Raw genomic sequence first — 11,211 nt, 5'->3', positions numbered from 1 at the left:
TTAAACAAGATACGAAACTGTTTCGTTGTTGATGTCAATGCGTTTCTTTTTTTAAAAAATAATGTTGGAGTACTGCTATTTGTTCGGCCATTGACTAAGCTGAATTGGGCATACACTCCACATTACTTTTTTAATTTAAATTGTATCACCGTGAGATAGAGTTACAAAGCTTTAATGTTTGAGATTCAACCATATAATGATGGAACACCCATCCCTCCACCAGTGCACACTTTCCACCAAGATGTCTCCAGTATCCCCCCATCGTGTCCCCCCCCACACACACATCCCAGTCCTCACCCTGCCTCTATGACAATTTCCCTAATACTCTCTCTCTAATTTGGAGCATTATTTTTAGCTTGAAATTTCCACCACCATTTGAGCCTACCTGCCAGGGCCAGATGCTAGATAGTTTATTTTCCATTACTCATTTTGAATATCATGAGAGTTCATATAGCCGCAATTGTAAATGTAAATTTCTAGACTATAAATGCTTGGGTTCCAGAGACATCTCTGTATGGCACTAATCCATTTTGGGATTCAATTAGGGGTCTCTGGGCCAAGGCTGTTGGTGCACTAAGATGGTACCCGAAGGCAAATTGTGAGCATGACAGCCAGTCTGCTGGCGGCAGGGGGAGGGGACCCTGGGAGGGACAGCCCAGGTTTTCTGCCACCATATAGCCTGGAGATTCAGTCCTGGAACCCGCATACTTGGGCCTTGCTTGTGGAAGCTCTTGGTCACCGGGATTCCATATGGAGTAGGCTGGGAGACTGCAGCTGCTCCTTCTAGATGCCCTGGTGAAATTGGCCCCGTATAGGGCCCAGAAAGATCTCTGACTCTGTGGTGTCTTCCGACTCGTTGCTGTGTCTCTGAGCCAGGACTATTGGTACACTAAGATGCACATTACAAAATTTTCAGCAGATAAAATCTTGGTGAGGTCCATCCTGAGACCGTGGACTCAGGCTGGGGGTATGGCGGCGATTTTGGATTGTGGAAGCAAGTGGCTGCCAGGGCTCTGCTTGGTCGGGCACAGGCCAACCTGCCCCCTTCCAATTTACTCCAGTCTGTTCAGCCATGCATGGGTCCAAGCTTAACTGCGGCTAATGATCCCTTTCGAGATTTATATAGGGCTCTCTGAAGCAAGGCAAGTAGTAGAGCTTACAGGATGGGGCTGGAGTTGGGTCACGGGGGTGACTGCCAATGCTTCCATGTGTATTGGGAAGTGCAAGGAGGTAGCCCACCCCAACTCTGAGAAAGCCTGGAGATCTCAGTCACAAAACCCGCATATCAGAATTTTCAGCAGATTATATCTTGGTGGGGCTGGAGCGATAGCACAGCGGTAGGGCATTTGCCTTACAAGCGGCCAACATGGCAGACCCGAGTTCGATTCCTCCGCCCCTCTCGGAGAGCCCAGCAAGCTACCGAGAGTATCTGGCCCGCACGGCAGAGCCTGGCAAGCTACCCGTGATATATTCGATATGCCAAACACAATAATAACAAGTCTCATGATGGAGACGTTACTGGGCCCGCTCGAGCAAATCGATGAACAATGGGAGGACCGTGACCATTTACCTTGGTGAGGTCCATCCTGAGACGGTAGAGTCAGGCCGGAGGTATGGCAGTGATTTTGGATTGTGGAAGCAAGTGGCTTCTGGGGACTCTGCTTGGGTGGGCCACCATACCCAACCCGCTCCCCTCCGATTTACCCCAGTCTGTTCAGCTGTGCATGAGCCCAAGATTAACTGTGGCTTTTGATCTCTCTTAAGATTTATCTACAGGTCTCTGAAATAAGACCAATACATGAGCTTGCACAGCTGAGCCAGAGTGGTTTGTGGGTGTGGCTTCCACATACCTAAGCCATTTTATTTCTTGGTAAACTTGGTCCCAAGTTGTTGGGGTCTGGTCATAGGCATAGCCGCAATTTTTGGGTATCAGGAAGCCTGAAGGCACCATCAGGCTGCTGATGCACTCGCCCTGCAGGTATAGGTTGACCTGCTGGTGGCACCATACCTCAATGTCAATAAGTTTCTAAAGTAGTATTGTCGCTGATATTCCAGACAAAATAGAACTAGTTCCCAAGTTACCTGCTGCAAATACAAAGATTTTTTTCTGTGTTTATGTTAACATGTTACCATGAGTATTTTTTAAAAAATACTGAAAGTATCAAGAAGAGAGGAAAGCGAATGTTTTAGTTCTACTTATGTTAAGATTCAATTTACTGGGTATCCGTCAAGGTCAATACTATACTCATTTTAAGTCCTATGTGGAAAGTCTTGATCTCCTGCAATTTCTAAGTGTCCAGTTTCCCCTACAAGTTTTTTTATTCTATCTTCAGTTATGTGAATAATGCATACTCTGGTGTATCGGTCAGTCTTTTTTTCCCACAGACATCTGTAAATATAGGACATTGAAATAATTCTTTTAATGGCTAATGTTTAGAAAGCTCACAATTAAAGATATTACCATACATAATTACCGAAATGACTTGTTTATTTTTGTTGAATGCAGCTTCCTAACACTGTAGCACTGTCCTCCCATTGTTCATTGATTTGCTCGAGCAGGCACCAGTAACGTCTCCATTGTGAGACTTGTTGTTACTGGTTTTGGCATATCGAGTACCCCATGGGGAGCTTGCCAGGCTCTGCCGTGCAGGCGGCATACTGTCAGTAGCATGCCAGGCTCTCTGAGAGGGACGGAGGAATCAAACTCAGGTCAGCCGTGTGCAAGGGAAATGCCCTACCTGCTGTGCTATATTGACCAGTATATATCATCATCAGGAAATCCCAATAACTTTATGGTACATCATTATTCACATAAATGTTTTAAAAAGTTAAAACATTTCTTCTATAGCAATGCTTCCTGTGAAGCTCCAACATACCAAGCAGGTCTAATACTTACAGGAATTTCTCTTTCCATAAGGGTAGAAAGTGATTTACTATGGGATGTCTTAGGAGGTCTTCTAAGCCCCTCCATATTTACTTTCCTTTTAGTCAAACAATTTTTTTCTTCCTCAATATTCAGATTTCTGGGAAGATTTTTTCTCACAGGCATTAAAAGGTTTAAGACACCTACATAGATTATCACTGCTCATTTTGCAAAGATTTAAAAAGTGCAAATACTGTTCACAATAGCCAGAATCTGGAAACAAGCCGAATGCCCAAGAACAGATGACAGGTTAAAGAAACTTCAGTATATCTACACAGTGGAATACTATGCGACTGTTAGGAAAGATGAAGTCATGAAATTTGCTTATAAGTGGATGGTCATGGAAAGTATCATGCTAAGTGAAATTAGTTAGAAAAAGAAGGACAGATATAGAATGACTGCACTCATTTGTGGAATATAAAATAACATAATATGAGGCTGACATTCAAGGGCAGTAGATATAAAGGCCAGGAATATTGCTCCATAGTTGGAAGCCTGCCTCATGAGCTGGGGCAGAAGGCAGCTGGAATAGAGAAGGGATCACTAAGACAATGATGGTTGGAGGGATCGTTCAGGGTGGGAGATTGTGCTGAAAGTAGATAAAGGACCAAACATGTCTATATTCTCTATATTGCAACCCATAATGCCAAAATGTAGAGAGAGAGAGTATGGGGGAAATGGTCTGCCATAGAGGCAGGGGGCATTTTCACTTTAAGAAAGAATTTCTTTTTGACACACAATAGATATTCCCAACCATTATCTTTTTGACTTCAAAACACACATCTTTATTTTTATAGGTTTAAACCCCTATTTTGAAAAACATCCAATGAATTCATATTGTAAAATTCCTAAAGTTAGCAAAATTTTGTTTGCCCAAGAGATTTGGAAAACCATTTAAAGTTATACTTTCAAAAGAAACTTCTAAACTTTAACTAAGACTCAGATCTAATGTTCCTGTTCCCATTGTTGAGAAATGATTCTGAGCAGAGAGACAAAATCTGTACAGAAAGTTACCAAAAGGAACTTTCTCAAGGCAATAGTTGGTACTCACTGATTACAATTGATGGGTACATTCTGCTACTCTGAACAAACCACCTTCAAAAAGTTTTAAGAACCCACCTTTAAAAACACTCTACTTCTGCCTACCCAATACAGTTGTTCCTCCTTCAGGACCTGCCTACACTTGAAAGCTTTCTCTAATAAATCTCCATCGTTTGTCCTTACTGGTAAATTCATTTACTGATTCACATAAGACCACCCTCATCTGGTGGCTTGGAAGGAAAAACCTCCTACTGTCTCCTTCCAGCCTTGATATTTGGGGGATTCCTAATGCATGATTTGGTAGGCAGTGGCAGCTTGCTGAAAAACCTCATAAATGTTACCCCATTTTCAAGAGTTGTTCTACTTTCTCTGAGGGTCTGTAACTCTGACATTTTTCCACTAGAAACTGAAGAATCCTGATCAGAACTAAGGCACTCTCAAGCTGTCTTCAAGTCTGAAATTTTCTTCTGACCATTTTCAGTGGCCCTTGAACGTTTTTCTCCTGTGACTTTCACGACAGCCCCAGAGGGATAACTGTTTCACCATTCTAAGCCACAGGTGAGTTTTGGCTGTTGGACACACTCCTAAAAGACAAACACCTAGGAAAAAAAACTTTGGGGAGTCAGGTTTTGAGGGAGAAAATTGGTGTGCTCCTTTATTTTCCTTTCTGGTTATTTTCAGTCAGCAGTTCTAGGGGCTGTCCTTTCTGTTCTCTTGAAGTCACATCATGGTCGTGGTCACAGGTTTCCTCGGGATGCCACAAATGCATGCCTAATAGTTAAAGACCCACTCACTCATCAGTCATGGATACACTCCTTTCATTCCCTTTGATTCAGCTCTGGGCTGTTTCCATTACTGGTCACATCTTTATCTTTTCACACTTCAAAACTCTCCCTTTCCCTTTTATTTTCTTTCTGTACATCTCCCTCTCTACTCAGCACTGATGTATAAACTATCTATGTCCACTACTATTCTGCTTTTGCTTAAAAATTCTTCATGATGAGGAGCCAGAGTGATAGTACAGTGAGTAGGGCATTTGCCTTGCATGTGGCGAACTTAGGTTCTATCCCTGACATCCTATATGGTACCCTCGGCATTATCAGGAGGGTCCCTAAGTGAAGACCCAGGAGTAATCTCTAAGGAGTCTCTGGTGCTGCCCATAAAATTCTTCTTTACTCAAATAAAAACTAGATAGTCTGTCAGACTTACTATTTGCCCCCAAAAATCTGTACTGGGGTTCAAAATATCCTCAGTCTAAACTTTTTACCCAAGGACAATTAGGACCTCTTCAAATTAATTTAGTGGCACCAATAGAATCCACGGAGCATGGGTGATATTCCTTTACTTATCCCTCCCAAATTTTCTATTTTTTTTGCTTTTTGGGTCACACCTGGCAATGTACAGGGGTTACTTCTGGCTCTGCACTCAGGAATTACCCCGGCGGTGCTCAGGGGACCATACAAGATGCTGGGAATCGAACCCGGGTCAGCCGCATGCCAGGCAAACGCCCTGCCCCTTGTGCTATTGCTCCAGCCCTGCAAATTTTCTATTTTACCCTGCCTCCAAAGGGAGTTCAATACTTTCTCTCTTTCCCAGTTTAGTATGAAAATTACTTATTTTTCCTGAATGTTGACTCTGGTCTCCTTGCTTTTCTAAGTAATGAAATATGTTTCAGGATTTATGATCTACCTTAAAGATGCACAAAACAATAAATTTTCCTGACTGCCTCAAAAGGTTGACCTTACACAATTTGGCTAACCTTGAATGCCAAATTAAAGACTGAAAAATGAGATCAGAGTCATTTCAAAACACAGACAGCTAGAAAACTCCCTGACCTTAAAAATCATATTTAAAGTAAGATAAATATGAATGTTAACTTGTACACTACTGATGTGCGTAGTTATTGTACCTTCACCACTACCAGTGCCCAAGAATTTCCACCACTGTCCTTATGTCACTTCTATTCTGCCTCTTCTTTTTCCCTCATTTCCCACTGCTTGGTAATCTCAGATCTGTAACCCAAGACTCCCCAAGGGTTTGTCAAATCCAATACAAGATAAGAATAGACTTATTGGGGCCAGAGCGATAGTATGGTGGGTAGGGTGTTTATCTTGCACGCTGCAGACCAAAGTTCAATCACCAGCATCCAGTATGGTCCCCCAAGCACTTCCAAGAGTAATTCCTGAGTGCAGAGCCAGGAGTAACCCCTGAGCAGAGCTGGGTGTAACCCCCCACAAAAAAGAGAATAGACTTATTTCCTTGTTTTGTTTCTCTATATACAACGGTGTATTCATTTGTTTTGTTGCTCTCTATTACCACAGACTAATGAGAATTCAGTTTGTTCTTCTCCCTCTGATTTGTTTCACTTAACATCATGCCCTCCAGTTCCATCCAAGTTACAGAAAACCACAAGATTTCATATTTTCTTATATATGAATAATATTCTGTCATATGCAATTAGAAAAACTACTTTATCCATTTATCTGCTATTAGCATTCGGATTGTTTCCATATCCCGGTTATTGTATTTAGCACCACAATGAACATAGGTGTGCATATATCCTTTTGAATGAACATTTTGGTGTTCTTAGAATAGACACCAGAGTCATATGAAAGCTCTGTTCTTACTTTTAATGAGAACTCTCTATGCTGTTTTCTATAGTGGGTGAACCATACACATTGCCACCAACAGTGAAAGAGATCCTTTTCATCACGTCCCTACTAATTCTGATTGTTTCCAGTATTTTTGATGCATCTTGTTCTCAGTGGTGCAGAATGATACCTTATTTTCATTTTTATTTGGACTTCTCTAATAACAGGTGACTGTGAACATATTTTATTATGTCTACTGTCCTTCCAAATTTCCTCTTTAAAGAAGTGTCTGCTCCAGTTCTTGTCCACATTTTTGATGAAAATACTGATTTTGCTTGCTGTTGAGCCTTGTGAATGCTTTATATATCTTAGAACTGAGCTCTTTATCTGATGTGTAAAAATATGTTCTGCAATTCAGTAGTCTGTATTTTGTTTGAAGCCCAAGTTAACTTTGCCACGTAAAACTTTTTAAATTTTATGTAGCCCCTTTTGTTTACTTATGCTTTTGTTGTCTTTGCCAATAATGCCAAATCACTGAAGACCCCTCTGAGCTCTAGATCGCAGATTCTTTGTATATTTTATGGATTCTGAGCTCATCTCAAGCTATTTGTTTTACTTTGCGTTAACTTTTGAGTATAGTGTGAGGTGGGATCCAGTTTAATCTTTCACATATGGCTATCCAATTTTCTCCACTATTTATTGAGAATTTCCTTGTTCCATATCATGTACCCAACTGCTTTGTCATATGTTCATACATCTGTCATATGTCTATATATCCATATGTCATATGTCCTTATATCTGAGGATTGATCTCTGGACTTTCAATTCTGTAATATTTATCTGAATAATTTCATTAGATTATATCTATCTCCATTTCAGTACCACACTGATTACTAATATTTATTATTGATATTTATGGTATGGTTTAAAATCAGGGAATATGATGAACCTTACTTACTTTTTACCAGAGCTGTCTGGCAATGGGGGAGTTTTATCATTTCATATAAATTTCATTTGTTTTGGGGGTCTCACCTGTATGTGCTGTACACTTGGGGATTATTCCTGGTGGGCTCAGGGAATCGTGCATGGTGCTAGAAATTGATCCTGGGCCAGCTGCATGCAAAGCAAATGCCCTACCTACTGTACTATATCTCCAGTCCCAAATTTTAGCATTAGCATTTGTTCTAACTCATTGAGGAATGTTATTGGTATTTTGATGAGGATTCCATTGAACCTGTATAATGCTTTGTAAAAATGATTATTGTAACAATGTTAATTTTTCCCATCCATAGACATGGAATCTTTTTTCATTTGCTGGTCCCTCTTCTATTTCTTTCAATAGTCCCTTATATGCAATTTGATGTGAAATCCTTTTACAACCTCTGTTAAATCAATTCCTAAGTATCTGATGCTTTTGACTCCATTTTAAATGAGTTTTCTTTTAAATTTAGATCTGCTGTAATCATTTGATTGCGCATAGAAATGCAACTTATTATTTGGATTCTTTTGCCACACTTGGCTGTACTCCTGGATATTTGCTCAGAGATCATTCCTGGTGGCTCGGGGGACCATATGGGGTGCGAGGGATTGAAACCAGTTGGCCTCTTGCAAGGTAAACATCCTACCCACTGTACTATTAACTTTACTATGGCTTTCACCCATATTAGTATGTGTTGATTTTGTAGTCTAATACTTTGCTGTATTTGGTATATTGTTCTAAATAATTTTAGTGTAATCATTAGGGTTTTAAATATATTGTGCCAAGTCATATGCAAATAATGATAGTTTAACTTGTTCACTTCCAGTGAATTCTCTTATTGCTTGTTTGCTATGACAAAGTCTTTCAAAATTATATTGCATAATAGTGGAGAAAGTGGATATTCTTGCCTTCTGCTGAATCTTAGAGGAAAATCTTTAAATATTTGAAACCCTTGAGATTTTCACCATTAAGTATAATGTTGGGTATGATTTTGTTGTATATGTTCGTTACTATCGTGAGGTACATTCTTTATGTCACAATTTTGTTGAGGCTTATAAAATAATGAATGTTAAATTTGCTCAAAAAATTCTTGTTCAATAATCAATATGATAATATGATTGTTTTATTTTACTGATATTGTATATCACAATAATTGATTTGGTTTATTGAACCATACGGGATACCAGGGATTAAACCAGGGATTAAACCAGGGTTGGCTAGCTGCATGAAAGGCAAACACCCTGCTGACTGTACTGTCAATCCAGCCCCCTAAATTAACTAGGATTTCTGTCAATCTTTGCATCAATGTTCATCAGGAAGAATCTGAAATTTTCATGTTTAGTAATATCTCTGTATACTTTTGTATACTTTTAAGGTGATACTGGCTTCATAGAATTAATGAATAATGATAAATAAATTTAGTAATAATAGAATTAATAAGTAAGAAAATAATTCCCAGGTTTTTAATATTGCGAATAAACCTGGAGAATTTTGATAAATATGTCTTGAAACGTTGAAATAACACCAGAGTCAATCAATCTGGACCTAGATTTTTGTTCTTGAGAAGTTTGATTACTATTTCAATTACTTTACTCATGATTGGTCCATTCTTGTTTTCTACTTCTTCTTGCTTCAGTCTCAGGACATTTCTTCCCTGTTATCCATAACACTAGAATACTTTGCATTGTAACTTCTTATGATTTTTTCTCTTTCTTTGATATCTCCTATAATTTCTTCCCTTCCATGTATAATCCAAATTATTTAGGTTTAATTTTATTCTCGTGAGTATTAATAAACCTGGGTCCCGCTGCAACACTGAGTGGGAAATTATGGAAATTAATGGCCAGACTAAGCTCTGACACTGTCCTTTGCCCCTTGCCTATCCAATATCAGATCTAATATCTTTGTCCACTTATTCTCTTTTATTCAGATTTTCCAATTACTTCATCGAGGAGAGATTTACTAAGTATTTTTGGAATCAAAGACTAATCCCTGAATAGTTGTAGTTAAAATATTTATTTCTCCCTCAAAAATACGTAAAATGGACAAAAATCTTATCTCAAGTAAATGTTCATGTCCATAATACAAAAGTACTGAGAGCATAAAAGACAAACCATGTCCAGATTAAGATTTTAAAAACAAATCACGATCACAACCATCCTGTTATTCGTCGATTGCCTCCAGCAGGCCCCAGTAACGTCTCCTTCATCCTAGCCCTGAGATTTTTTTAAAAAGTGCCATATTCAAGGCTCTTTCAGAGTTAGGAGAATGAGACCCATCATTGTTACTGGTATTTGGCATATTGGGTACGCCACGGGGAGTTTGCCAGACTCTGCCGTGTGGGCAGGTTACATTCCAGTTTGTCCAAAGTAGGAATGAGATAATAAGATGTCATAGTAAGATGTCGCGCCGCCAGGAATGTGGCCACGTGCTTCCGGGAGCTGGGTTTTATAGTCTCTGGGTCTTGGCCGTTGATGGGCCATGTGACATCTTTGAAGACACCATTAGCTTCTATGTCATGAAGACACCATTAGCTTCTATGTCATGAAGGGTTTTGCCAACTTTTTCCTCAATGTACCTTATAGATTCCAATCTGATGTTGAGGTCTTTAACCCACTTAGATCTTACTTTTGTACATGGAGTTAGGCAGAGATCTGAGCCCATTTTTTTTTTGCATGTAGCCATCCAGTTTTGGAGGATCTGAGTGGAGGATGCTCAGCCCCGATCTGAGCAGGCTTGGAGATGTCAGCCTGGGAACCCGCGTGCCTTTGTTCCTCTGCCGGTATCTTCATGCGTGTGGAGAGTGGTCTCAGCACGGTGGTGGCTGGTTCTGGAGGTCTTCGGCTGCCGGAGCCCTGGTCGGGGCGGGGAGGGAAATTCAACCCGCTCCCTCCAAGGGGCCCCGGCGAGGACAGCCAGGTGCGGGGGCAGGAGACTCTGCCTTTAGGAGGCCCGCGGTGCCTTCGGAAGGGCCAGAATTTGCCTTAATCATCCTCAGCCAAACAAGTATTTTGTCTATCAGTGCCTGCGAACTGAATGTAGGATGGCTCCAACTGCACAGATTTTTTTTTTACCACTTGATTATAGATGGAAAGAAAAGGGGTCATCTCCGTGCTCATGTCCATGTATGTAGTATGCTCATGTCCTTGTTTAAAAACAAAACAAAATGGAAATTTCTCTTGTAGAAGACAGTATTCCAGTAAACCTGAGATAAGAAAAGAGGTACAGTCCCTAATGTAAAATTGTCCAATTTGGATTAAATTATGTCTATTCCCATATAACAGCACGTGACAGGGACAAATGGAGACATTACTGGCACCCGCGCAAGCAGATTGATGATTAACGGGAAGTCAAGTGATCAAGTGATCAAGTGATCCCATGTAATACTCCCATTTTACCTGCTAAAATCAAAGCAAAAGCAAATTATGATAGGTTTCCTGACTGAAGGGTCAGAGCAATTGTACAGCACAATGGACACTTGCCTTGCATACGGCCAACCAGGGTTTGATTTCTGGCACCTCATATTGCCTCCCCATTCTCACCTCATATTGCCCCCAAGCCTGCCAAAAGTAATTACTTACTTTTAAATAAGCCAATAACATTGCTAGATGTGATCCAAAAAACAAAAAGAAAATTTACAAAAGAGTTCTGACTGAAAAAACCCTTCCAGTAGCTTG

Source organism: Sorex fumeus, unplaced genomic scaffold, assembly GCF_029834395.1.
Source record: "Sorex fumeus unplaced genomic scaffold, SorFum_2.1 ptg000075l, whole genome shotgun sequence".
Lineage (NCBI taxonomy): Eukaryota > Metazoa > Chordata > Mammalia > Eulipotyphla > Soricidae > Sorex > Sorex fumeus.
The sequence above is the reverse complement of the archived record's forward strand: the minus strand, read 5'-3'. Positions refer to the sequence as shown.